The sequence below is a fragment of the Coenobita brevimanus genome, chromosome 8 (assembly GCF_032717465.1).
Source record: "Coenobita brevimanus isolate Jiangsu-jjx chromosome 8, ASM3271746v2, whole genome shotgun sequence".
Taxonomy (NCBI): Eukaryota; Metazoa; Arthropoda; class Malacostraca; order Decapoda; family Coenobitidae; genus Coenobita; species Coenobita brevimanus.
In genome coordinates, this window is record NC_136961.1 from 9,919,373 (window position 1) to 9,945,365 (window position 25,993).

General features: G+C 41.3%; 5 non-coding genes across 5 annotated transcripts; all 5 read right to left on the bottom strand.

Annotated features, from left to right (window-relative positions):
• Positions 1-6,324: 6,324 nt before the first annotated feature.
• Positions 6,325-6,395, bottom strand: TRNAG-GCC (transfer RNA glycine (anticodon GCC)). Its single transcript has one exon. It is a non-coding gene; the product is annotated as a tRNA-Gly (tRNA).
• Positions 6,396-9,719: 3,324 nt separating this feature from the next.
• TRNAG-GCC (transfer RNA glycine (anticodon GCC)) lies at positions 9,720-9,790 on the bottom strand. Its single transcript has one exon. It is a non-coding gene; the product is annotated as a tRNA-Gly (tRNA).
• A 3,347-nt stretch (positions 9,791-13,137) lies between these two features.
• On the bottom strand, positions 13,138-13,208 carry TRNAG-GCC (transfer RNA glycine (anticodon GCC)). The gene has a single exon. It is a non-coding gene; the product is annotated as a tRNA-Gly (tRNA).
• Positions 13,209-19,724: 6,516 nt separating this feature from the next.
• On the bottom strand, positions 19,725-19,795 carry TRNAG-GCC (transfer RNA glycine (anticodon GCC)). Its single transcript has one exon. It is a non-coding gene; the product is annotated as a tRNA-Gly (tRNA).
• A 3,293-nt stretch (positions 19,796-23,088) lies between these two features.
• On the bottom strand, positions 23,089-23,159 carry TRNAG-GCC (transfer RNA glycine (anticodon GCC)). The gene has a single exon. It is a non-coding gene; the product is annotated as a tRNA-Gly (tRNA).
• Between the last annotated feature and the right edge of the window lie 2,834 nt (positions 23,160-25,993).

Genomic DNA, 25,993 nt, shown 5'->3' on the forward strand with positions numbered 1-25,993 from the left:
TTTAAGAACAACCTCCTGCACGCAGACCTCTGTCCTACGCTGTATATTAAGCCGGCTTATTCTGGTTTATCGTCAGTGTCTTATCCCAAATCAGACATATACTCTGTCACCTTCCCCATCATAAGTAGGCAATCTCAATAGGGGTCAGGCTTTACACTGCCTTCTAACGTTTGCTGAACAAACAAGTATTCAGTTAAACGCAAGCCCCATTGGAGTACACACGTTTCGTCTTCACGTTACCCTTCCTTATTAAGAAGTCCACTGTGATCCATCCTCAACATCATTTTTTGACTTCGTTTTGCTTAAAACGTGCATCGGCCGGTAATCAACCCATGGCCTCCCGCTTTTGAAGGGAGAAGTTTTCCGCCGAACCATCGATGCTAAATTAGTGATGTAAAAGATACCAACCTGCTGTCTTTTAGAAGTCATGAGTCAAGTTTGGCGTCTCCTAATTGCCAAAAATCATGCCTCTTATCTACCATAAGTTTTGTTCAGCTGAGGGCTGACTTAATTAAGGAGTGAATAACGACCCTTATGATACGAGTATTTGAGGGAGAACTTAAGTAAGGAGGTAGCGAACACATCAGTGAAACAAATACTTAAGTGCAAGACGAAGGAGCAGGGAAGGACTGGAAAGGAACTGAGGGACAGGGGTGCTTTTGGAAGGGAAGGGGTGGGGTAGAAAAACGAAAGGAGGGAGTGGGAAGTGTGGTCTCGAAAGGAAGAAAAGAGGTTAAAAAAAAGGTGGGAGGGGGAAGGAGAGCTGAGGTGTTGATGAGGAAAGACCACGGAGAGCAATGAAACAGAACTGACACTGAAGCGACTGAAACGGAATCGATGTGAAGACATGGATGACCTACAAGTATCATGAATGAACCTGAAGTGGCGTATTTCATTTTAAATTAAATCTAATCTCATGGTAATGGGTGTAACTGAACCTGAATGTGAAGGACCCGAGCTGGTCCTAAATGAACCTAAACAAACGTGAAGGAATAGATGGCCCTCCTGTAGTTGCCTAAAATTGAGCAGTGGACTAATTCGTACCTAAATATAAAACATGTAATATAGCTAGTAATTTCGGTTGTTGTTTCATTTTGCATCTGATGGTAATACCAGGACAGCTTTCATATTCTGCAACATTATCCGGCTAAACATACAGGCCTTCACTCCGTCTCAGTTCCTCCTGCAAGGCAAAGGTCTACTTCTTGTAGAGGGAACCTGTTGAATACGAATATTATAATTATTAATATTTTCTTGACAACTGAATTACATGACTTTATTCCATGCTAAGCGATACCGGTAGTCTTGCATATTCTCTATCAACTTACCTAGGCTCAATATTGGTCTATTGCATCATCACAGCTGCATCTCAAAATGAACTGATCTTAAATTTCTCTCTCTCTCTCTCTCTCTCTCTCTCTCTCTCTCTCTTGAGATTATTATTTATTCGGGCTCCTGGCTTTTGTTCCCTTCAGTTTTGCATTAAAAAATAGGTCATTGACAAAAGATGTGTCCTCAATCCAAGGCCGCACCCCACCCTCCGAAACATCTAAGTTCCTGGAGTGGCAGGCACAAAATTGGCAACACATCATATGGAATTATTACTTCCTACAGGAGATCGGTAGTAAAAACAGTTGCTTACTGAAGAAATGGAAAAGATATGATGTATCAATGTTGTATTATCTTGTTCTGTCCTTAAATAGCAGGCACTTGTCTAAAATGGGGCTGAAATTTCTGTTAGGCACGATGTAACCGGCTATAACACTCCTAACTCTCTGGACCTCACTAACCCAAAACACTTCTTTTGCTGTTACTAGAAAACTGATTATGTCTCTGCTGCTTCAGAATAACTGTCGTTCATTGACGGGATTCACTACAGGCTTGGATTGATGACCCTTCTTTCTGTGGGTGAATTTACTATGTTACCTTCTACTGGAGAATGGATTCCTCCACTGAATGCCAAACGAGCCGACAGCACACACTTTCCCAACAATCCTGTATTGCATACCACGCCACCTTCATGTCATAACACTACTACTTAATCCTTGCTGAACATACAGGCCTTCATTCCACCTGAAGTCACCTTTCAGCACATAAGATCCTGTTCCACTATGTCCTTCCTAAATATCCAGTCCTTTCTTCCATCCCAGATTCCTTCACCACCTGATTGTTCCAGACATAATCTTGAACTCATTGGGTTCAAAACGTGCATCGGCCGGGAATCCAACCCGGGCCTCCCGCGTGGCAGGAGAGAATTCTACCACTGAACCAAGGTAAAGAGAAGAGTATACTGAGAGGTAAGTACAGCATCCCCAAGCCGCGCAGATTCTGTGACGTCAAAGTTAATAAGAGAAAGAGAGAGAGGTGGGGGTGGTGGAAGAAAACGGGAGCTTGACAGAAAACCATCTGTTTATATGGTATGCTTTTGTATTATGAATGTTCACACACGTCGCTATTCAACACACTCGGACAGTAATGGAACTTGCTTGTTAAACTCGGTAGTTGAAGAGTAGGCACTGCTCCTTTCTTGAATTTCCTTTGTCCAGGAGGCACTGGTAAACCAAGCAATTCATACTTAAGGTTGCGTTCAAAGGCAGTACTCTCAAAATGACGGCTGCATACAAAACCAGATGACCGATTTTTCTTTATGTCACATAATTCAATCCATTTTTTTCTAAGTTCTTCATCTTTCCGCAGTGCATGAAATGTATTCTCTTGTCACCTTTCACATGAATGGATTTGCATCCACGAACTATACAAATTGTTGGCATGTTCACAAAATTATCTGTATTGCCATAGCCACCCCTAAAAACAGAAAACAGAGTACCTATTCACAGGCAGGTGTGTGTGTGACTGGCGTGTGTTGAGCAGGATGAGCTGCAGTCTGTATTAACTATGACGTCATGCGCAGACCGAGACGCATTTTAGCTCTCCCCTCACCCCCCCATGAAACTACCTTTCATTCTCTTTAGCTTGCACTGAACCACCGATGCTCATGTAATCGTAGGGAAAAACGCTAATTTGACGGTCTCCAGAAGTCCCGAATCACGGTTGCTTTCTCCCCGAAACAAGAGTTCAGCTAAAGTCAGCCCTATATTATGTTTCATTTGTTTTCTGCAGTTAAAGGATAACTAAAAGAAAGATGAAGAAAAGAGATCTGTATATATGAATACATCATAATAGTATATGTGCATGTTGCATATGTATATATATATATGCACGCCTGTACACATGCCCATATATTTATAAATGCGTACCTATCCTGTACATTCAGTATGTCTATGGCTACATGTGCGTGAATATATACTTAGATGTACTGATACCTACAGTATACGTGTATGTATGTGTGCATATATGCCTCTCTCTGCATAAGTACGTACATACGTGTGTATCTATGTACAACTTTACTCATCTTAAAACATGTCATGATATTGACTGTAACATCTTTGTATCATGAAAGTGCCATTGAATGGATTTGTTTATTATTGTGCTTGTAATGATAATTTCTTCTATACCTTCTATGCAATAAGATATCGATTTATTTTTCTTCCTCCTGCTCTCATACACCCTTCAGTGCTTGGCCTTCAACGACAGTGTTTCCCAGAGTGTTGGGGATTGTTCTGAATGGTAAATAAAGAACCTAAATTTATGAAGAAAAAAAAAAAAAAAAAACTCTCAGAGCCAAACATTAAAAAAAAAAAAAAAAACTAATGAATGATGAAAGACCAGCAGGAAATAAAGTACTCGAGGAAGAGAGGGAGGAGCAAGGAAGGGATGGAGGAAAATAAATGGATGGGCTAGGTAAGGATGGAGGTGGGGAGATGTAAGGGGTGAGGTAGGTGGAGAAGGTTAAGACGGTTGTGACGAAATACCGAATGGGCGGTTATTTACCAAATTGGCACTCTTAATTGCAAAATATTATAATCTTTATCACTATATAAATTAAATTAACCGCAATAATTTGACCCGAATTCAGATACTTAGGTGTATATAAACCTATCTTGTGATAAGAATGACAATATTTTCGTATTAAATGCGCCGATTCTGTACCGATTTGGTGCCGATTCGATGGATGACTGTCGATTCGGTATTTTTTCGCACCGGCTGAACTGTGCTTCATTTCTTTTAAGATCAACCTCAAGCTCTCAGACCTCTCTCCAACGTTGTTTAATAAGCCAGCTTATTCTGGTTTAACTTCGGTCTCTTATCTCAAATCAGTCATGTAATCTGTCACCTTCCCCATCATGAGTAAGCAGTCTCAATACGGGTCAGGCTTTACACTGCCCCCTTACATTTGTTGAACAAACAAGTCTTGAATTAAACACAAGCCCCACTGGAGTACACACGTTTCCTCTCCACGTTGCCCTTCCTTATTATGAAGTCCACTGTTATTCATCCTCTACATCATTTCTTGACTTCGTTTTGCTTAAAACGTGCATCGGCCGGTAATCAACCCAGGGTCTCCCGCGTGGGAAGGGAGAATTCTGCCGCTGAACCATCGATGCTAATGCAGTGATGGAAAAGATTATCTTTTAGAAGTCATGAGTCAAGTTTAGTTTCTCCTCATAACCAAAAATCATGCCTCTTATCTACCATAAGTTTTCTACAGCTTTCGGGTGACCTAATTAAAGAGGGGAAAATGATCCGGATGATAGAGTATTTGACGGACAACTTAAGTACGCAGGTCGGGAATACATCAGTGAAAGAAATTCTAAAGTGCGAGAGGGAGGAGCAGGGAGGGACTGGGAAGGAACTGTTGGACAGGGGTGGCTTTGGAAGGGAAAGGGGGGGATAGAAAAACAAAAAGAGAGAGTTGGAAAGGTGGTTTCGAAAGGAAGATGAGAGGTTAAGAAAGATGGGAAGGGGAAGGGGAGCTGAGGTGTTGGTGAGAAAAAACCAGGGAGAGTAATGGAACTGAACTGACACTACGTGGCTGAAACGGAATTGATGTCAAGGGCATGGATGAACTAGAAGTACCATGAATGAAGCTGAAATGGCGTATTTCATATAAAATTAAATCACATCTCATGGTAGTGGGTGTAGCTGAACCTGAATGTGAAGGACCTGAACTGGACCTAAATGAACCTAAACAGACGTGAAGGAATAGATGGACCTCCTGTAGTTGCCTAAAATTGATCGGTGGACTAATTCGTACCTAAATATAGAACAATTAATATAGCTAGTAATTTCAGTTGTTGCCTTTTGCATCTGACAGTAATTCCGGCACAGCTTTAATATTCTGCAACATTATCCGGCTAAACATACAGGCCTTCACTCCGTCTCAGTTCTCCCTGCAAGGCAAAGGTCTACTTCTTGTAGAGGGAACCTGTTGAATACGAATATTATAATTAATATTTTCTTGACAACTGAATTGCATGACTTTCTTCCATGCTAAGCGATACCGGTAGTCTTGCATATTCTCTATCAACTTACCTAGGCTCAAGATTGGTCTATTGCATCATCACAACTGCATCTCAAAATGAACTGATCTTAAATTTCTCTCTCTCTCTCTCTCTCTCTCTCTCTCTCTCTCTCTCTCTCTCTCTCTTGAGATTATAATTTATTCGGGCTCCTGGCTTTGGTTCCCTTCAGTTTTGCATTAAAAAATAGGTCATTGACAAAAGATGTGTCCTCAATCCAAGGCCGTCCCCCACCCTCCGAAACATCTAAGTTCCTGGAGTGGCAGGCACAAAATTTCCAACACATCATAAGGAATGATTACTTCCTACAGGAGATCGGTAGTAAAAACAGTTGCTAACTGAAGAAATGGAAAAGAAATGATGTATCAATGTTGTATTATCTTGTTCTGTCCTTAAATAGCAGGCACTTGTCTAAAATGGGGCTGAAATTTCTGTTAGGCACGATCTAACCGGCTATAACACTCCTAACTCTCTGGACCTCACTAACCCAAAACCCTTATTTTGCTGTTACTAGAAAACTGATCATGTCTCTGCTACTTCAGAATAACTGTCGTGCATTGACGGGATTCACTACAGGCTTCGATTGATGACCCTTCTTTCTGTGGGTGAATTTACTATGTTACCTTCTACTGGAGAATGGATTCCTCCACTGAATGCCAAACGAGCCGACAGCACACACTTTCCCAACAATCCTGTATTGCATACCACGCCACCTTCATGTCATAACACTACTACTTAATCCTTGCTGAACATACAGGCCTTCATTCCACCTGAAGTCACCTTTCAACACATAGGATCCTGTTCCACTATGTCCTTCCTAAATATCCAGTCCTTTCTTCCATCCCAGACTCCTTCACCACCTGATTGTTCCAGACATAATCTTGAACGCATTGGGTTCAAAACGTGCATCGGCCGGGAATCGAACCCGGGCCTCCCGCGTGGCAGGCGAGAATTCTACCACTGAACCACCGATGCTCATGTAATCGTAGGGAAAAACGCTAATTTGACGATCTCCAGAAGTCCCGAATCACGGTTGCTTTCTCCCCGAAACAAGAGTTCAGCTAAAGTCAGCCCTATATTATGTTTCATTTGTTTTCTGCAGTTAAGGGATAACTAAAAGAAAGATGAAGAAAAGAGATCTGTATATATGAATACATCATAATAGTATATGTGCATGTTGCATATGTATATATATATGCACGCCTGTACACAAGCCCATATATTTATAAATGCGTACCAATCATGTACATTCAGTATGTCTATTGGTACATGTGCGTGAATATATACTTAGATGTACTGATACCTACAGTATAAGTGTATGTATGTGTGCAAATATGCCTCTCTCTGCATAAGTACGTACATACGTTTGTATCTATGTACAACTTTACTCATCTTAAAACATGTCATGATATTGACTGTAACATCTTTGTATCATGAAAGTGCCATTGAATGGATTTGTTTATTATTGTGCTTGTAATGATAATTTCTTCCATACCTTCTATGCAATAAGATATCGATTTATTTTTCTTCCTCCTGCTCTCATACACCCTTCAGTGCTTGGCTTTCAAGGACAGTGTTTCCCAGAGTGTTGGGGATTGTTCTGAATGGTAAATAAAGAACCTAAATTTAAGAAAAAAAAAAAAAAAAAAAACTCTCAGAGCCAAACATTTGAAAAAAACACACTAATAAATGATGAAAGACCAGCAGGAAATAAGGTACTCGAGGATGGGAGGGAGGAGCAAGGAAGGGATGGAGGAAAATAAATGGATGGGCTAGGTAAGGATGGAGGTGGGGAGATGTAAGGGGTGAGGTAGGTGGAGGAGGTTAAGACGGTTGTGTCGAAATACCGAATGGGGGGTTATTTACCAAATTGGTACTCTTAATTGCAAAATATTATAATCTTTATCACCATATAAATTAAATTAACCGCAATAATTTGACCCGAATTCAGATACTTAGGTGTATATAAACCTATCTTGTGATAATAATGACAATATTTTCGTATTAAATGCGCCGATTCTGTACCTATTTTGTGCCGATTCGATGGATGACTGTCGATTCGGTATTTTTTCGCACCGGCTAAACTGTGCTTCATTTCTTTTAAGATCAACTTCAAGCGTTCAGACCTCTCTCCAACGTTGTTTAATAAACCAGCTTATTCTGGTTTAACTTCGGTCTCTTATCTCAAATCAGTCATATAATCTGTCACCTTCCCCATCATGAGTAAGCAGTCTCAATACGGGTCAGGCTTTACACTGCCCCCTTACATTTGTTGAACAAACAAGTCTTGAATTAAACACAAGCCCCACTGGAGTACACACGTTTCCTCTCCACGTTGCCCTTCCTTATTATGAAGTCCACTGTTATTCATCCTCTACATCATTTCTTGGCTTCGTTTTGCTTAAAACGTGCATCGGCCGGTAATCAACCCAGGGTCTCCCGCGTGGGAAGGGAGAATTCTGCCGCTGAACCATCGATGTTAATGCAGTGATGGAAAAGATCATCTTTTAGAAGTCATGAGTCAAGTTTAGTTTCTCCTCATAACCAAAAATCATGCCTCTTATCTACCATAAGTTTTCTACAGCTTTCGGGTGACCTAATTAAAGAGGGGAAAATGATCCGGATGATAGAGTATTTGACGGACAACTTAAGTAAGCAGGTCGGGAATACATCAGTGAAAGAAATTCTAAATTGCGAGAGGGAGCAGCAGGGAGGGACTGGGAAGGAACTGTTGCACAGGGGTGGCTTTGGAGGTAAACGGGGGCATAGAAAAACAAAAAGAGAGAGTTGGAAAGGTGGTTTCGAAAGGAAGATGAGAGGTTAAGAAAGATGGGAAGGGGAAGGGGAGCTGAGGTGTTGGTGAGAAAAAACCAGGGAGAGTAATGGAACTGAACTGACACTACGTGGCTGAAACGGAATTGATGTCAAGGGCATGGATGAACTAGAAGTACCATGAATGAAGCTGAAATGGCGTATTTCACATAAAATTAAATCACATCTCATGGTAGTGGGTGTAGCTGAACCTGAATGTGAAGGACCTGAACTGGACCTAAATGAACCTAAACAGACGTGAAGGAATAGATGGACCTCCTGTAGTTGTCTAAAATTGATCGGTGGACTAATTCGTACCTAAATATAGAACAATTAATATAGCTAGTAATTTCAGTTGTTGCCTTTTGCATCTGACAGTAATTCCGGCACAGCTTTAATATTCTGCAACATTATCCGGCTAAACATACAGGCCTTCACTCCGTCTCAGTTCTCCCTGCAAGGCAAAGGTCTACTTCTTGTAGAGGGAACCTGTTGAATACGAATATTATAATTAATAACATTCTCTTGACAACTGAATTGCATGACTTTCTTCCATGCTAAGCGATACCGGTAGTCTTGCATATTCTCTATCAACTTACCTAGGCTCAAGATTAGTCTATTGCATCATCACAGCTGCATCTCAAAATGAACTGATCTTAAATTTCTCTCTCTCTCTCTCTCTCTCTCTCTCTCTCTCTCTCTCTCTCTCTCTTGAGATTATAATTTATTCGGGCTCCTGGCTTTGGTTCCCTTCAGTTTTGCATTAAAAAATAGGTCATTGACAAAAGATGTGTCCTCAATCCAAGGCCGTCCCCCACCCTCCGAAACATCTAAGTTCCTGGAGTGGCAGGCACAAAATTTCCAACACATCATAAGGAATGATTACTTCCTACAGGAGATCGGTAGTAAAAACAGTTGCTAACTGAAGAAATGGAAAAGAAATGATGTATCAATGTTGTATTATCTTGTTCTGTCCTTAAATAGCAGGCACTTGTCTAAAATGGGGCTGAAATTTCTGTTAGGCACGATCTAACCGGCTATAACACTCCTAACTGTCTGGACCTCACTAACCCAAAACCCTTCTTTTGCTGTTACTAGAAAACTGATCATGTCTCTGCTGCTTCAGAATAACTGTCGTGCATTGACGGGATTCACTACAGGCTTCGATTGATGACCCTTCTTTCTGTGGGTGAATTTACTATGTTACCTTCTACTGGAGAATGGATTCCTCCACTGAATGCCAAACGAGCCGACAGCACACACTTTCCCAACAATCCTGTATTGCATACCACGCCACCTTCATGTCATAACACTACTACTTAATCCTTGCTGAACATACAGGCCTTCATTCCGCCTGAAGTCACCTTTCAGCACATAGGATCCTGTTCCACTAAGTCCTTCCTAAATATCCAGTCCTTTCTTCCATCCCAGACTCCTTCATCACCTGATTGTCCCAGACATAATCTTGAACGCATTGGGTTCAAAACGTGCATCGGCCGGGAATCGAACCCGGGCCTCCCGCGTGGCAGGCGAGAATTCTACCACTGAACCACCGATGCTCATGTAATCGTAGGGAAAAACGCTAATTTGACGATCTCCAGAAGTCCCGAATCACGGTTGCTTTCTCCCCGAAACAAGAGTTCAGCTAAAGTCAGCCCTATATTATGTTTCATTTGTTTTCTGCAGTTAAGGGATAACTAAACGAAAGATGAAGAAAAGAGATCTGTATATATGAATACATCATATATAGTATATCTGTATGTTGCATATGTATATATATATGCACGCCTGTACACAAGCTAATATATTTATAAATGCGTACCTATCCTGTACATTCAGTATGTCTATTGGTACATGTGCGTGAATATATACTTAGATGTACTGATACCTACAGTATAAGTGTATGTATGTGTGCAAATATGCCTCTCTCTGCATAAGTACGTACATACGTTTGTATCTATGTACAACTTTACTCATCTTAAAACATGTCATGATATTGACTGTAACATCTTTGTATCATGAAAGTGCCATTGAATGGATTTGTTTATTATTGTGCTTGTAATGATAATTTCTTCCATACCTTCTATGCAATAAGATATCGATTTATTTTTCTTCCTCCTGCTCTCATACACCCTTCAGTGCTTGGCTTTCAATGACAGTGTTTCCCAGAGTGTTGGGGATTGTTCTGAATGGTAAATAAAGAACCTAAATTTAAGGGAAAAAAAAAAAAAAAAAAAAAAAAGCTCTCAGAGCCAAACATTTGAAAAAAAAAAACACACTAATAAATGATGAAAGACCAGCAGGAAATAAGGTACTCGAGGATGGGAGGGAGGAGCAAGGAAGGGATGGAGGAAAATAAATGGATGGGCTAGGTAAGGATGGAGGTGGGGAGATGTAAGGGGTGAGGTAGGTGGAGGAGGTTAAGACGGTTGTGTCGAAATACCGAATGGGGGGTTATTTACCAAATTGGTACTCTTAATTGCAAAATATTATAATCTTTATCACCATATAAATTAAATTAACCGCAATAATTTGACCCGAATTCAGATACTTAGGTGTATATAAACCTATCTTGTGATAATAATGACAATATTTTCGTATTAAATGCGCCGAGTCTGTACCTATTTTGTGCCGATTCGATGGATGACTGTCGATTCGGTATTTTTTCGCACCGGCTAAACTGTGCTTCATTTCTTTTAAGATCAACTTCAAGCGTTCAAACCTCTCTCCAACGTTGTTTAATAAACCAGCTTATTCTGGTTTAACTTCGGTCTCTTATCTCAAATCAGTCATATAATCTGTCACCTTCCCCATCATGAGTAAGCAGTCTCAATACGGGTCAGGCTTTACACTGCCCCCTTACATTTGTTGAACAAACAAGTCTTGAATTAAACACAAGCCCCACTGGAGTACACACGTTTCCTCTCCACGTTGCCCTTCCTTATTATGAAGTCCACTGTTATTCATCCTCTACATCATTTCTTGGCTTCGTTTTGCTTAAAACGTGCATCGGCCGGTAATCAACCCAGGGTCTCCCGCGTGGGAAGGGAGAATTCTGCCGCTGAACCATCGATGCTAATGCAGTGATGGAAAAGATTATCTTTTAGAAGTCATGAGTCAAGTTTAGTTTCTCCTCATAACCAAAAATCATGCCTCTTATCTACCATAAGTTTTCTTCAGCTTTCGGGTGACCTAAGTAAAGAGGGGAAAATGATCCGGATGATAGAGTATTTGACGGACAACTTAAGTACGCAGGTCGGGAATACATCAGTGAAAGAAATTCTAAAGTGCGAGAGGGAGGAGCAGGGAGGGACTGGGAAGGAACTGTTGGACAGGGGTGGCTTTGGAAGGGAAAGGGGGGGATAGAAAAACAAAAAGAGAGAGTTGGAAAGGTGGTTTCGAAAGGAAGATGAGAGGTTAAGAAAGATGGGAAGGGGAAGGGGAGCTGAGGTGTTGGTGAATAAAAACCAGGGAGAGTAATGGAACTGAACTGACACTACGTGGCTGAAACGAAATTGATGTCAAGGACATGGATGAACTAGAAGTACCATGAATGAAGCTGAAATGGCGTATTTCATATAAAATTAAATCACATCTCATGGTAGTGGGTGTAGCTGAACCTGAATGTGAAGGACCTGAACTGGACCTAAATGAACCTAAACAGACGTGAAGGAATAGATGGACCTCCTGTAGTTGTCTAAAATTGAGCGGTGGACTAATTCGTTCCTAAATATAGAACAATTAATATAGCTAGTAATTTCAGTTGTTGCCTTTTGCATCTGACAGTAATTCCGGCACAGCTTTAATATTCTGCAAGATTATCCGGCTAAACATACAGGCCTTCACTCCGTCTCAGTTCCCCCTGCAAGGCAAAGGTCTACTTCTTATAGAGGGAACCTGTTGAATACGAATATTATAATTAATAACATTTTCTTGACAACTGAATTGCATGACTTCCTTCCATGCTAAGCGATACCGGTAGTCTTACATATTCTCTATCAACTTACCTAGCCTCTATATTGGTCTATTGCATCATCACAGCTGCATCTCAAAATGAACTAATCTTAAATTTCTCTCTCTCTCTCTCTCTCTCTCTCTCTCTCTCTCTCTCTCTCTCTCTCTCTCTCTCTTGAGATTATAATTTATTCGGGCTCCTGGCTTTGGTTCCCTTCAGTTTTGCATTAAAAAATAGGTCATTGACAAAAGATGTATCCTCAATCCAAGGCCGCACCCCACCCTCCGAAACATCTAAGTTCCTGGAGTGGCAGGCACAAAATTGCCAACACATCATATGGAATCATTACTTCCTACAGGAGATCGGTAGTAAAAACAGTTGCTAACTGAAGAAATGGAAAAGAAATGATGTATGAATGTTGTATTATCTTGTTCTGTCCTTAAATAGCAGGCACTTGTCTAAAATGGGGCTGAAATTTCTGTTAGGCACGATCTAACCGGCTATAACACTCCTAACTCTCTGGACCTCACTAACCCAAAACCCTTATTTTGCTGTTACTAGAAAACTGATCATGTCTCTGCTGCTTCAGAATAACTGTCGTGCATTGACGGGATTCACTACAGGCTTGGATTGATGACCCTTCTTTCTGTGGGTGAATTTACGATGTTACCTTCTACTGGAGAATGGATTCCTCCACTGAATGCCAAACGAGCCGACAGCACACACTTTCCCAACAATCATGTATTGCATACCACGCCACCTTCATGTCATAACACTACTACTTAATCCTTGCTGAACATACAGGCCTTCATTCCACCTGAAGTCACCTATCAGCACATAGGATCCTGTTCCACTATGTCCTTCCTAAATATCCAGTCCTTTCTCCCATCCCAGACTCCTTCACCACCTGATTGTTCCAGACATGATCTTGATCGCATTGGGTTCAAATCATGGATCGGCCGGGAATCGAACCCGGGCCTCCCGCGTGGCAGGCGAGAATTCTACCACTGAACCACCGATGCTCATATAATCGTAGGGAAAAACGCTAATTTGACGGTCTCCAGAAGTCCCGAATCACGGTTGCTTTCTCCCCGAAACAAGAGTTCAGCTAAAGTCAGCCCTATATTATGTTTCATTCGTTTTCTGCAGTTAAGGGATCTATCTATCTATCTATTGCCAGACGCCTCAATTCCGTTTGGGGTGGCCACAAACAAATCGCCTCCAAGTCTCCCTGTCCTCCGCCATTTCACTCCCCTGCTCCCAGCTCACACCCCCCTCTCTCATATACCTCTCCACCCCATCCCTCCATCTCATCCTCGGCCTCCCCCTCCCTCTTTCCCCCTCCACCTCACTCACATACACTCTCTTCGTCAGTCTTTCACCCTCCATCCTCTCCACATGGCCAAACCACCTCAGTGTGTTCCTCATAACGCTTCCTATCACATCCACATCAACACCACAACGCTCCTTTATATCCTCATTCGTCAGCCTGTCTCTCCATGTGACTCCACAGGCTCCTCTTAAATAACTCATTTCCACTGCTCTCACTCTTGACTTGTGTCCCTCCAACAACGTCCAAGCTTCACTTCCGTACGTTAGAGTTGGTATCACAATACTGTCATGTAGAAACTTTTTCACTTCCATGCTCACTTCCCTGTTTCTTATCACTGCTTTCAAAGAACCAGCAACCTTTCTTCCCTGCTGTACCCTTTCAAGCACTTCACCCTCCAAACCTCCATCCTTACTCATTACACTACCCAAGTACTTAAACGTACTCACATTTTCCAATTCCTCACCATCCAACCTCGCTGTACATTCACTGACTTCACCTCTCTCAAAGACCATCACTTTACTCTTCCCTACATTCACCTTTAGATTCCGTTTCTTACACACTCTCCCAAACTCATCCACCAAGCCTTGCAGCTCTCCTTCGTCTTCACTCAACAACTCAGTATCATCTGCAAACAACAGTACAGGGAGTTTCCAAACACTATCCTCTCTCACCATGGCCACTCCAACATCCACTACCCTACCTTGTACCTCTTTTATTACCCCATCCATGTACAGATTGAACAACTATGGAGACATGACACATCCCTGTTTCAACCCAACCTTCAAAGAGAAAAATTCACTTAGTTCACCATCCACACGCACTGCAGCCTTCGCACCATCGTACATACTCTTCACAGCATTCAACAACTTTCCATCTACTCCATATATTCTTAACACTTTCCACAATCCTTGTCTATCCACCCTGTCATATGCTTTCTCCAAATCCATGAATGCCGCATACAACTTCTTTCCCTTCTCTAGAAACTTTTCCACTAAAGATCTGAGAATGAATATCTGATCTACACAACCTCTTCCCTTCCTAAAGCCTCCCTGTTCTTCTCCAACTAATTTCTCTGTTCTTTCTCTAACTCTGTCAATAAGTATCCTACCATACACTTTTCCTATTATACTAAGAAGACAAATGCCCCCATGGTTACCACACACTTCTTTTTCCCCTTTTCCTTTGTACAAGGGAATAATTATACCTGACTTCCAATCCTCCGGGACTCTACCTTCCTCCCAGGCCAATCTGCACATCTTCCACATCCATTCTACTACTATCTCTCCCCCATGCTTCAGCATTTCACCACACACTCCATCAATTCCTGGGGCTTTCCCCGATTTAACTTTCTTCATTGCTTCCACAACTTCTATCCTACTGATTTCTTCCTGTCTTCTCACCTCCCTCCTTCTCCCAGCCATTCCCCAGCCACTTATACTCGCATTACTTCCATCCTCTACGTTCAACAATTCCTTAAAGTGTTCTCTCCATCTGCTCACTTTTTCTCCCTTCTCCACTAGTAATCTACCATTTTTATCTTTCACTCCCCTGCTAACTTCACTTCCACCCTGTCTTACTCTTTTCACCTCTCTCCAGAACATTTTCTTACAGTCCCTCCACTTTACACTCAAATTTCTTCCAAATTCCTAATCCACTCTCTTCTTACTCTCTCTTACTAATCTTTTCACCTCTCTCATCCTTTCTACATATAACTCTCTCTTCCGCCTCTCAACCTCTTCCACGCCCCTATTTCTCATCCATTCATTGTATACTTTCTTCTTTTGTGCCACAGCCTGTTTCACCTCTTCAGTCCACCACGCTGTTCCTTGCACCCCCCTCTGTCTTCTCTTCCTTCCACACACCACATCACATGCTGCACATATTTCTTCTGTAAATATTCTACACACACCTTCCACGTCTCCCATCTGCTCCAATTCATATTTGCCCAATCGTTCCTCCACATCTCTCTTATACTCTGCCTTTTTCTCATCCTCCTGTAACCTTTCCACTCTCCTTGCAACTACTCCTTCCTCTTGTCTTTCCCTTCTTCTATTCCTCCAACTTTCTTGTACTTTAATTCTGGCCATCACCAAGTAGTGGTCAGAAAGTCCACTCCCCCAACCTCTATACACTCTTGCATCCATTACACATCTTCGCATCCTTTCATCCACACACACATAATCAATCATTGCCTTCCTTTCATTCAGTTCACCACCCACCCTTCTCATCACTCGCCATGTATACCTGTGAATCATTTTATGCCTGAAGAGGGTATTGGCTATCACCAACCACCTCCTAGCACAAATGTCCACTAACGCACTCCCATTCTCATCCATCTCAGCAGGCACACCCCACTCACCAACTATTCCATCCACCTTCACATTCCCAACTTTACCATTCATATCACCAATCAAAAACACTCTCTCATTCCTTCCAAACTTTTCCATGCACACTTCTACATTTGTCCAGAACTCTTCTCTCACTCTTCTAGCACGATCTTGCGTTGGCGCATACACACACACAATCGCCCACATTTGTATTCCACCTTTCAACTTTACCCACACAATCCTTGACCCAATTGATCCATACTGTCTTATGCTCCTCTTCCATCTTTTACTCACAACTATACATACTCCTTCCTTTGCCCTCTCATTCTCACCTACATCTGCACATATACCCCATCCATACTCCCATTCTCTCACACTTTCTCCTCTCCATTTTGTTTCAGTTATTCCACATACATCCACTTTCGCATCCTCAAGCACCTGGACAATCTCTCTCTCTTTCACCTCATCATTCGCTCCCCTTACATTCCAGGTTCCAATTACAATGTCCTTTGTCCGGTCCTTGGTCGTCATCGTTTGGTCAGTCCTTGTCCGAGGCTTATTGTTTGTTTTTTTAGTTAGTTGTTTTCCGGGGAGGGGCACTAACCCTCCGCCAACCCTTTTAGTCGCCTTTTACGACAAGCAGGGATACTGGGGGAGTATTCTTGAAAACCTCCCCTACCCCCAGGGGGTAGATGAAGAAAAGAGATCTGTATATGAAGAAAAGAGATCTGTATATATGAATACATCATATACAGTATAGGTGCATGTTGCATATGTATATATATGCACGCCTGTACACATGCCCATATATTTATAAATGCGTACCTATCCTGTACATTCAGTATGTCTATGGCTACATATGCGTGAATATATACTTAGATGTACTGATACCTACAGTATACGTGTATGTATGTGTGCATATATGCCTCTCTCTGCATAAGTACGTACATACGTGTGTATCTATGTACAACTTTACTCATCTTAAAACATGTCATGATATTGACTGTAACATCTTTGTATCATGAAAGTGCCATTGAATGGATTTGTTTATTATTGTGCTTGTAATGATAATTTCTTCTATACCTTCTATGCAATAAGATATCGATTTATTTTTCTTTCTCCTACTCTCATACACCCTTCAGTGCTTGGCCTTCAAGGACAGATTTTCCCAGAGTGTTAGGGGTTGTTCTGAATGGTAAATAAAGAACCTAAATTTAAGAAAAAAAAAAAAAAAAAAGCTCTCAGAGCCAAGCATTTGAAAAAAACAAACTAATGAATGATGAAAGACCAGCAGGAAATAAAGTACTCGAGGATGGGAGGGAGGAGCAAGGAAGGGATGGAGGAAAATAAATGGATGGGCTAGGTAAGGATGGAGGTGGGACGATGTAAGGGGTGAGGTAGGTGGAGGAGGTTAAGACGGTTGTGACGAAACACCGAATGGACGGTTATTTACCAAATTGGCACTCTTAATTGCAAAATATTATAATCTTTATCGCCATATAAATTAAATTAACCGCAATAATTTGACCCGAATTCAGATACTTAGGTGTATATAAACCTATCTTGTGATAATAATGACAATATTTTCGTATTAAATGCGCCAATTCTGTATCGATTTGGTGCCGATTCGATGGATGACTGTCGATACGGTATTTTTTCGCACCGGCTAAACTTTGCTTCATTTCTTTTAAGATCAACTTCAAGCGTTCATACCTCTCTCCAACGTTGTTTAATAAGCCAGCTTATTCTGGTTTAACTTCAGTCTCTTATCTCACATCAGTCATGTAATCTGTCACCTTCCCCATCATGAGTAAGCAGTCTCAATACGGGTCAGGTTTTACTCTACCCCCTTAAATTTGTTGAACAAACAAGTCTTGAATTAAACACAAGCCCCACTGGAGTACACACGTTTCCTCTCCACGTTGCCCTTCCTTATTATGAAGTCCACTGTTATTCATCCTCTACATCATTTCTTGACTTCGTTTTGCTTAAAACGTGCATCGGCCGGTAATCAACCCATGGTCTCCCGCGTGGGAAGGGAGAATTCTGCCGCTGAACCATCGATGCTAATGCAGTGATGGAAAAGATTATCTTTTAGAAGTCTTGAGTCAAGTTTAGTTTCTCCTCAACCAAAAATCATGCCTCTTATCTACCATAAGTTTTCTTCAGCTTTCGGGTCACCTAATTAAAGAGGAGAAAATGATCCGGATGATAGAGTATTTGACGGACAACTTAAGTACGCAGGTCGGGAATACATCAGTGAAAGAAATTCTAAAGTGCGAGAGGGAGGAGCAGGGAGGGACTGGGAAGGAACTGTTGGACAGGGGTGGCTTTGGAAGGGAAAGGGGGGTATAGAAAAACAAAAAGAGAGAGTTGGAAAGGTGGTTTCGAAAGTAAGATAAGAGGTTAAGAAAGATGGGAAGGGGAAGGGGAGCTGAGGTGTTGGTGAGAAAAAACCAGGGAGAGTAATGGAACTGAACTGACACTACGTGGCTGAAACGGAATTGATGTCAAGGGCATAGATGAACTAGAAGTACCATGAATGAAGCTGAAATGGCGTATTTCATATAAAATTAAATCACATCTCATGGTAGTGGGTGTAGCTGAACCTGAATGTGAAGGACCTGAACTGGACCTAAATGAACTTAAACAGACGTGAAGGAATAGATGGACCTCCTGTAGTTGCCTAAAATTGAGCGGTGGACTAATTCGTACCTAAATATAGAACAATTAATATAGCTAGTAATTTCAGTTGTTGCCTTTTGCATCTGACAGTAATTCCGGCACAGCTTTAATATTCTGCAACATTATCCGGCTAAACATACAGGCCTTCACTCCGTCTCAGTTCCCCCTGCAAGGCAAAGGTCTACTTCTTGTAGAGGGAACCTGTTGAATACGAATATTATAATTATTAACATTTTCTTGACAACTGAATTGCATGACTTTCTTCCATGCTAAGCGATACCGGTAGTCTTGCATATTCTCTATCAACTTACCTAGGCTCAATATTGGTCTATTGCATCATCACAGCTGCATCTCAAAATGAACTGATCTTAAATTTCTCTCTCTCTCTCTCTCTCTCTCTCTCTCTCTCTCTCTCTCTTGAGATTATAATTTATTCGGGCTCCTGGCTTTGGTTCCCTTCAGTTTTGCATTAAAAAATAGGTCATTGACAGAAGATGTGTCCTCAATCCAAGGCCGCACCCCACCCTCCGAAACATCTAAGTTCCTGGAGCGGCAGGGACAAAATTGCCAACACATCATATGGAATCATTACTTCCTACAGGAGATCGGTAGTAAAAACAGTTGCTAACTGAAGAAATGGAAAAGAAATGATGTATCAATGTTGTATTATCTTGATCTGTCCTTAAATAGCAGGCACTTGTCTAAAATGACGCTGAAATTTCTGTTAGGCACGATCTAACCGGCTATAACACTCCTAATTCTCTGGACCTCACTAACCCAAAACCCTTCTTTTGCTGTTACTAGAAAACTTATTATGTCTCTGCTGCTTCAGAATAACTGTCGTGCATTGACGGGATTCACTACAAGCTTGGATTGATGAGCCTTCTTTCTGTGGGTGAATTTACTATGTTACCTTCTACTGGAGAATGGATTCCTCCACTGAATGCCAAACGAGCCGACAGCACACCCGTTCCCAACAATCCTGTATTGCATACCACGCCACCTTCATGTCATAACTCTACTACTTAATCCTTGCTGAACATACAGGCCTTCATTCCACCTGAAGTCACCTATCAGCACATAGGATCCTGTCCACTATGTCCTTCCTAAATATCCAGTCCTTTCTTCCATCCCAGACTCCTTCACCACCTGATTGTTCCAGACATAATCTTGAACGCATTGGGTTCAAAACATGCATCGGCCGGGAATCGAACCCGGGCCTCCCGCGTGGCAGGCGAGAATTCTACCACTGAACCACCGATGCTCATGTAATCGTAGGGAAAAACGTTAATTTGACGGTCTCCAGAAGTCCCGAATCACGGTTTCTTTCTCCCCGAAACAAGAGTTCAGCTAAAGTCAGCCCTATATTATGTTTCATTCGTTTTTTGCAGTTAAGGGATAACTAAACGAAAGATGAAGAAAAGAGAACTGTATATATGAATACATCATGTACAGTATATGTGCATGTTGGATATGTATATATATGCACGCCTGTACACATGCCCATATATTTATAAATGCGTACCTATCCTGTACATTCAGTATATCTATGGCTACATGTGCGTGAATATATACTTAGATATACTGATCCCTACAGTATATTGTATGTATGTGTGCAAATATGCCTCTCTCTGCGTAAGTACGTACATACGTTTGTATCCATGTACAACTTTTCTCATCTTAAAACATGTCATGATATTGACTGTAACATCTTTGTTTCATGAAAGTGCCATTGAATGGATTTGTTTATTATTGTGCTTGTAATGATAATTTCTTCTATACCTTCTATGCAATAAGATATCGATTTATTTTTCTTTCTCCTACTCTCATACACCGTTCAGTGCTTGGCCTTCAAGGACAGTGTTTCCCAGAGTGTTGGGGATTGTTCTGAATGGTAAATAAAGAACCTAAATTTAAGAAAAAAAAAAAAAAAAAAAAGCTCTCAGAGCCAAGCATTTGAAAAAAAAAAAAAAACTAATGAATAATGAAAGACCAGCAGGAAATAAAGTACTCGAGGATGGAAGGGAGGAGCAAGGAAGGGATGGGGGAAAATAAATGGATGGGCTAGGTAAGGATGGAGGTGGGGAGAAGTAAGGGGTGAGGAAGGTGGAGGAGGTTAAGACGGTTGTAACGAAATACCGAATGGACGGTTATTTACCAAATTGACACTCTTAATTGCAAAATATTATAATCTTTATCTCAATATAAATTAAATTAACCGCAATAATTTTACCCGAATTCAGATACTTAGGTGTATATAAACATATCTTGTGATAATAATGACAATATTTTCGTATTAATTGCGCCGATTCTTTACCGATTTGGTGCCGATTCGATGGATGACTGTCGATTCGGTATTTTTTCGCACCGGCTAAACTGGGCTTCATTTCTTTTAAGATCAACCTCAAGCGTTCAGACCTCTCTCCAACGTTGTTTAATAAACCAGCTTATTCTGGTTTAACTTCGGTCTCTTATCTCAAATCAGTCATGTAATCTGTCACCTTCCCCATCATGAGTAAGCAGTCTCAATACGGGTCAGGCTTTACACTGCCCCCTTACATTTGTTGAACAAACAAGTCTTGAATTAAACACAAGCCCCACTGGAGTACACACGCACTTCCTTATTATGAAGTCCACTGTTATTCATCCTCTACATCATTTCTTGACTTCGTTTTGCTTAAACCTTGCATCGGCCGGTAATCAACCCATGGTCTCCCGCGTGGGAAGGGAGAATTCTGCCGCTGAACCATCGATGCTAATGCAGTGATGGAAAAGATTGTCTTTTAGAAGTCAGAGTCAAGTTTAGTTTCTCCTCATAACCAAAAATCATGCCTCTTATCTACCATTAGTTTTCTTCAGCTTTCGGGTGACCTAAGTAAAGAGGGGAAAATGATCCGGATGATAGAGTATTTGACGGACAACTTAAGTACGCAGGTCGGGAATACATCAGTGAAAGAAATTCTAAAGTGCGAGAGGGAGGAGCAGGGAGGGACTGGGAAGGAACTGTTGGACAGGGATGGCTTTGGAAGGGAAAGGGGGGGATAGAAAAACAAAAAGAGTGAGTTGGAAAGGTGGTTTCGAAAGGAAGATGAGAGGTTAAGAAAGATGGGAAGGGGAAGGGGAGCTGAGGTGTTGGTGAGAAAAACCCATGGAGAGAAATGGAACTGAACTGACACTACGTGGCTGAAACGGAATTGATGTCAAGGGCGTGGAAGAACTAGAAGTACCATGAATGAAGCTGGAATGGAGTATTTCATATAAAATTAAATCACATCTCATGGTAGTGGGTGTAGCTGAACCTGAATGTGAATGACCTGAACTGGACCTAAATGAACCTAAACAGACGTGAAAGAATAGATGGACCTCCTGTAGTTGCCTAAAATTGAGCGGTGGACTAATTCGTTCCTAAATATAGAACAATTAATATAGCTAGTAATTTCAGTTGTTGCCTTTTGCATCTGACAGTAATTCCGGCACAGCTTTAATATTCTGCAACATTATCCGGCTAAACATGCAGGCCTTCACTCCGTCCCAGTTCTCCCTGCAAGGCAAAGGTCTACTTCTTGTAGAGGGAACCTGTTGAATACGAATATTATAATTATTAACATTTTCTTGACAACTGAATTGCATGACTTTCTTCCATGCTAAGCGATACCGGTAGTCTTGCATATTCTCTATCAACTTACCTAGGCTCAATATTGGTCTATTGCATCATCACAGCTGCATCTCAAAATGAACTGATCTTAAATTTCTCTCTCTCTCTCTCTCTCTCTCTCTCTCTTGAGATTATTATTTATTCGGGCTCCTGGCTTTTGTTCCCTTCAGTTTTGCATTAAAAAATAGGTCATTGACAAAAGATGTGTCCTCAATCCAAGGCCGCACCCCACCCTCCGAAACATCTAAGTTCCTGGAGTGGCAGGCACAAAATTGCCAACACATCATATGGAATGATTACTTCCTACAGGAGATCGGTAGTAAAAACAGTTGCTTACTGAAGAAATGGAAAAGAAATGATGTATCAATGTTGTATTATCTTGTTCTGTCCTTAAATAGCAGGCACTTGTCTAAAATGGGGCTGAAATTTCTGATAGGCACGATCTAACCGGCTATAACACTCCTAACTCTCTGGACCTCACTAACCCAAAACCCTTCTTTTGCTGTTACTAGAAAACTGATTATGTCTCTGCTGCATCAGAATAACTGTCGTGCATTGACGGGATTCACTACAAGCTTGGATTGATGACCCTTCTTTCTGTGGGTGAATTTACTATGTTACCTTCTACTGGAGAATGGATTCCTCCACTGAATGCCAAACGAGCCGACAGCACACACTTTCCCAACAATCCTGTATTGCATACCACGCCACCTTCATGTCATAACACTACTACTTAATCCTTGCTGAACATACAGGCCTTCATTCCACCTGAAGTCACCTATCAGCACATAAGATCCTGTTCCACTATGTCCTTCCTAAATATCCAGTCCTTTCTTCCATCCCAGATTCCTTCACCACCTGATTGTTCCAGACATAATCTTGAACTCATTGGGTTCAAAACGTGCATCGGCCGGGAATCCAACCCGGGCCTCCCGCGTGGCAGGCGAGAATTCTACCACTGAACCACCGATGCTCATGTAATCGTAGGGAAAAACGCTAATTTGACGGTCTCCAGAAGTCCCGAATCACGGTTGCTTTCTCCCCGAAACAAGAGTTCAGCTAAAGTCAGCCCTATATTATGTTTCATTCGTTTTCTGCAATTAAGGGATAACTAAACGAAAGATGAAGAAAAGAGATTTGTATATATGAATACATCATATATAGTATATGTGCATGTTGCATATATATATATATGCACGCCTGTACACATGCCCATATATTTATAAATGCGTACCTATCCTGTACATTCAGTATGTCTATGGCTACATGTGCGTGAATATATACTTAGATGTACTGATACCTACAGTATACGTGTATGTATGTGTGCATATATGCCTCTCTCTGCATAAGTACGTACATACGTGTGTATCTATGTACAACTTTACTCATCTTAAAACATGTCATGATATTGACTGTAACATCTTTGTATCATGAAAGTGCCATTGAATGGATTTGTTTATTATTGTGCTCGTAATGATAATTTCTTCTATACCTTCTATGCAATAAGATATCGATTTATTTTTCTTCCTCCTACTCTCATACACCCTTCAGTGCTTGGAGGTGGGGAGATGTAAGAGGTGAGGTAGGTGGAGGAGGTTAAGACGGTTGTAACGAAATACCGAATGGGCGGTTATTTACCAAATTGACACTCTTAATAGTAAATTATTATAATCTTTACCACCATATAAATTAAATTAACCGCAATAATTTGACCCGAATTCGGATACTTAGGTGTATATAAACCTATCTTGTGATAAGAATGACAATATTTTCTTATTAAATGCGCCGATTCTGTACCGATTTGGTGCCGATTCGGTGGATGACTGTCGATTCGGTAGTTTTTCCCACCGGCTAAACTGTGCTTCATTTCTTTTAAGATCAACCTCAAGTGTTCAGACCTCTCTCCAACGTTGTTTAATAAGCCAGCTTATTCTGGTTTAACTTCGGTCTCTTATCTCAAATCAGTCATGTAATCTGTCACCTTCCCCATCATGAGTAAGCAGTCTCAGTACGGGTCAGGCTTTACAATACCCCCTTACATTTGCTGAACAAACAAGTCTTGAATTAAACACAAGCCCCACTGGAGTACACACGTTTCCTCTCCACGTTGCCCTTCCTTATTATGAAGTCCACTGTTATTCATCCTCTACATCATTTCTTGACTTCGTTTTGCTTAAAACGTGCATCGGCCGGTAATCAACCCATGGTCTCCCGCGTGGGAAGGGAGAATTCTGCCGCTGAAACATCGATGCTAATGCAGTGATGGAAAAGATTATCTTTTAGAAGTCATGAGTCAAGTTTAGTTTCTCCTCATAACCAAAAATCATGCCTCTTATCTACCATTAGTTTTCTACAGCTTTCGGGTGACCTAATTAAAGAGGGGAAAATGATCCGGATGATAGAGTGTTTGACGGACAACTTAAGTATGCAGGTCGGGAATACATCAGTGAAAGAAATTCTAAAGTGCGAGAGGGAGGAGCAGGGAGGGACTGGGAAGGAACTGTTGGACAGGGGTGGCTTTGGAAGGGAAAGGGGGGGATAGAAAAACAAAAAGAGAGAGTTGGAAAGGAGGTTTCGAAAGGAAGAGAAAAGGTTAAGAAAGATGGGAAAAGGAAGGGGAGCTGAGGTGTTGGTGAGAAAAAACCAGGGAGAGTAATGGAACTGAACTGACACTACGTGGCTGAAACGGAATTGATGTCAAGGACATGGATGAAGTAGAAGTACCATGAATGAAGCTGAAATGGCGTATTTCATATAAAATTAAATCACATCTCATGGTAGTGTGTGTAGCTGAACTTGAATGTGAAGGACCTGAACTGGACCTAAATGAACCTAAACAGACGTGAAGGAATAGATGGACCTCCTGTAGTTGCCTAAAATTGAGCGATGGACTAATTCGTACCTAACTATAGAACAGTTAATATAGCTAGTAATTTCAGTTGTTGCCTTTTGCATCTGACAGTAATTCCGGCACAGCTATAATATTCTGCAACATTATCCGGCTAAACATACAGGCCTTCACTCCGTCTCAGTTCCCTCTGCAAGGCAAAGGTCTACTTCTTGTAAAGGGAACCTGTTGAATACGAATATTATAATTATTAACATTTTCTTGACAACTGAATTGCGTGACTTTCTTCCATGCTAAGCGAAACCGGTAGTCTTGCAAATTCTCTATCAACTTACCTAGGCTGAATATTGGTCTACAGTATTTCATCATCACAGCTGCATCTCAAAATCAACTGATCTTAAATTTCTCTCTCTCTCTCTCTCTCTCTCTCTCTCTCTCTCTCTCTTTTGAGATTATAATTTATTCGGGCTCCTGGCTTTGGTTCCCTTCAGTTTTGCATTAATAAATAGGTGATTGACAAAAGATGTATCCTCAATCCAAGGCCGCACCCCACCCTCGGAAACATCTAAGTTCCTGGAGTGGCAGGCACAAAATTGCCAACACATCATATGGAATGATTACTTCCTACAGGAGATCGGTAGTAAAAACAGTTGCTAACTGAAGAAATGGAAAAGAAATGATGTATCAATGTTGTATTAACTTGTTCTGTCCTTAAATAGCAGGCACTTGTCTAAAATGGGGCTGAAATTTCTGTTAGGCACGATCTAACCGGCTATAACACTCCTAACTCTCTGGACTTCTCTAACTCAAAACCCTTCTTTTGTTGTTACTAGAAAACTGTTTATGTCTCTGCTGCTTCAGAATAACTGTCGTGCATTGACGGGATTCACTACAGGCATGGATTGATGACTCTTCTTTCTGTGGGTGAATTTACTATGTTACCTTCTACTGGAGAATGG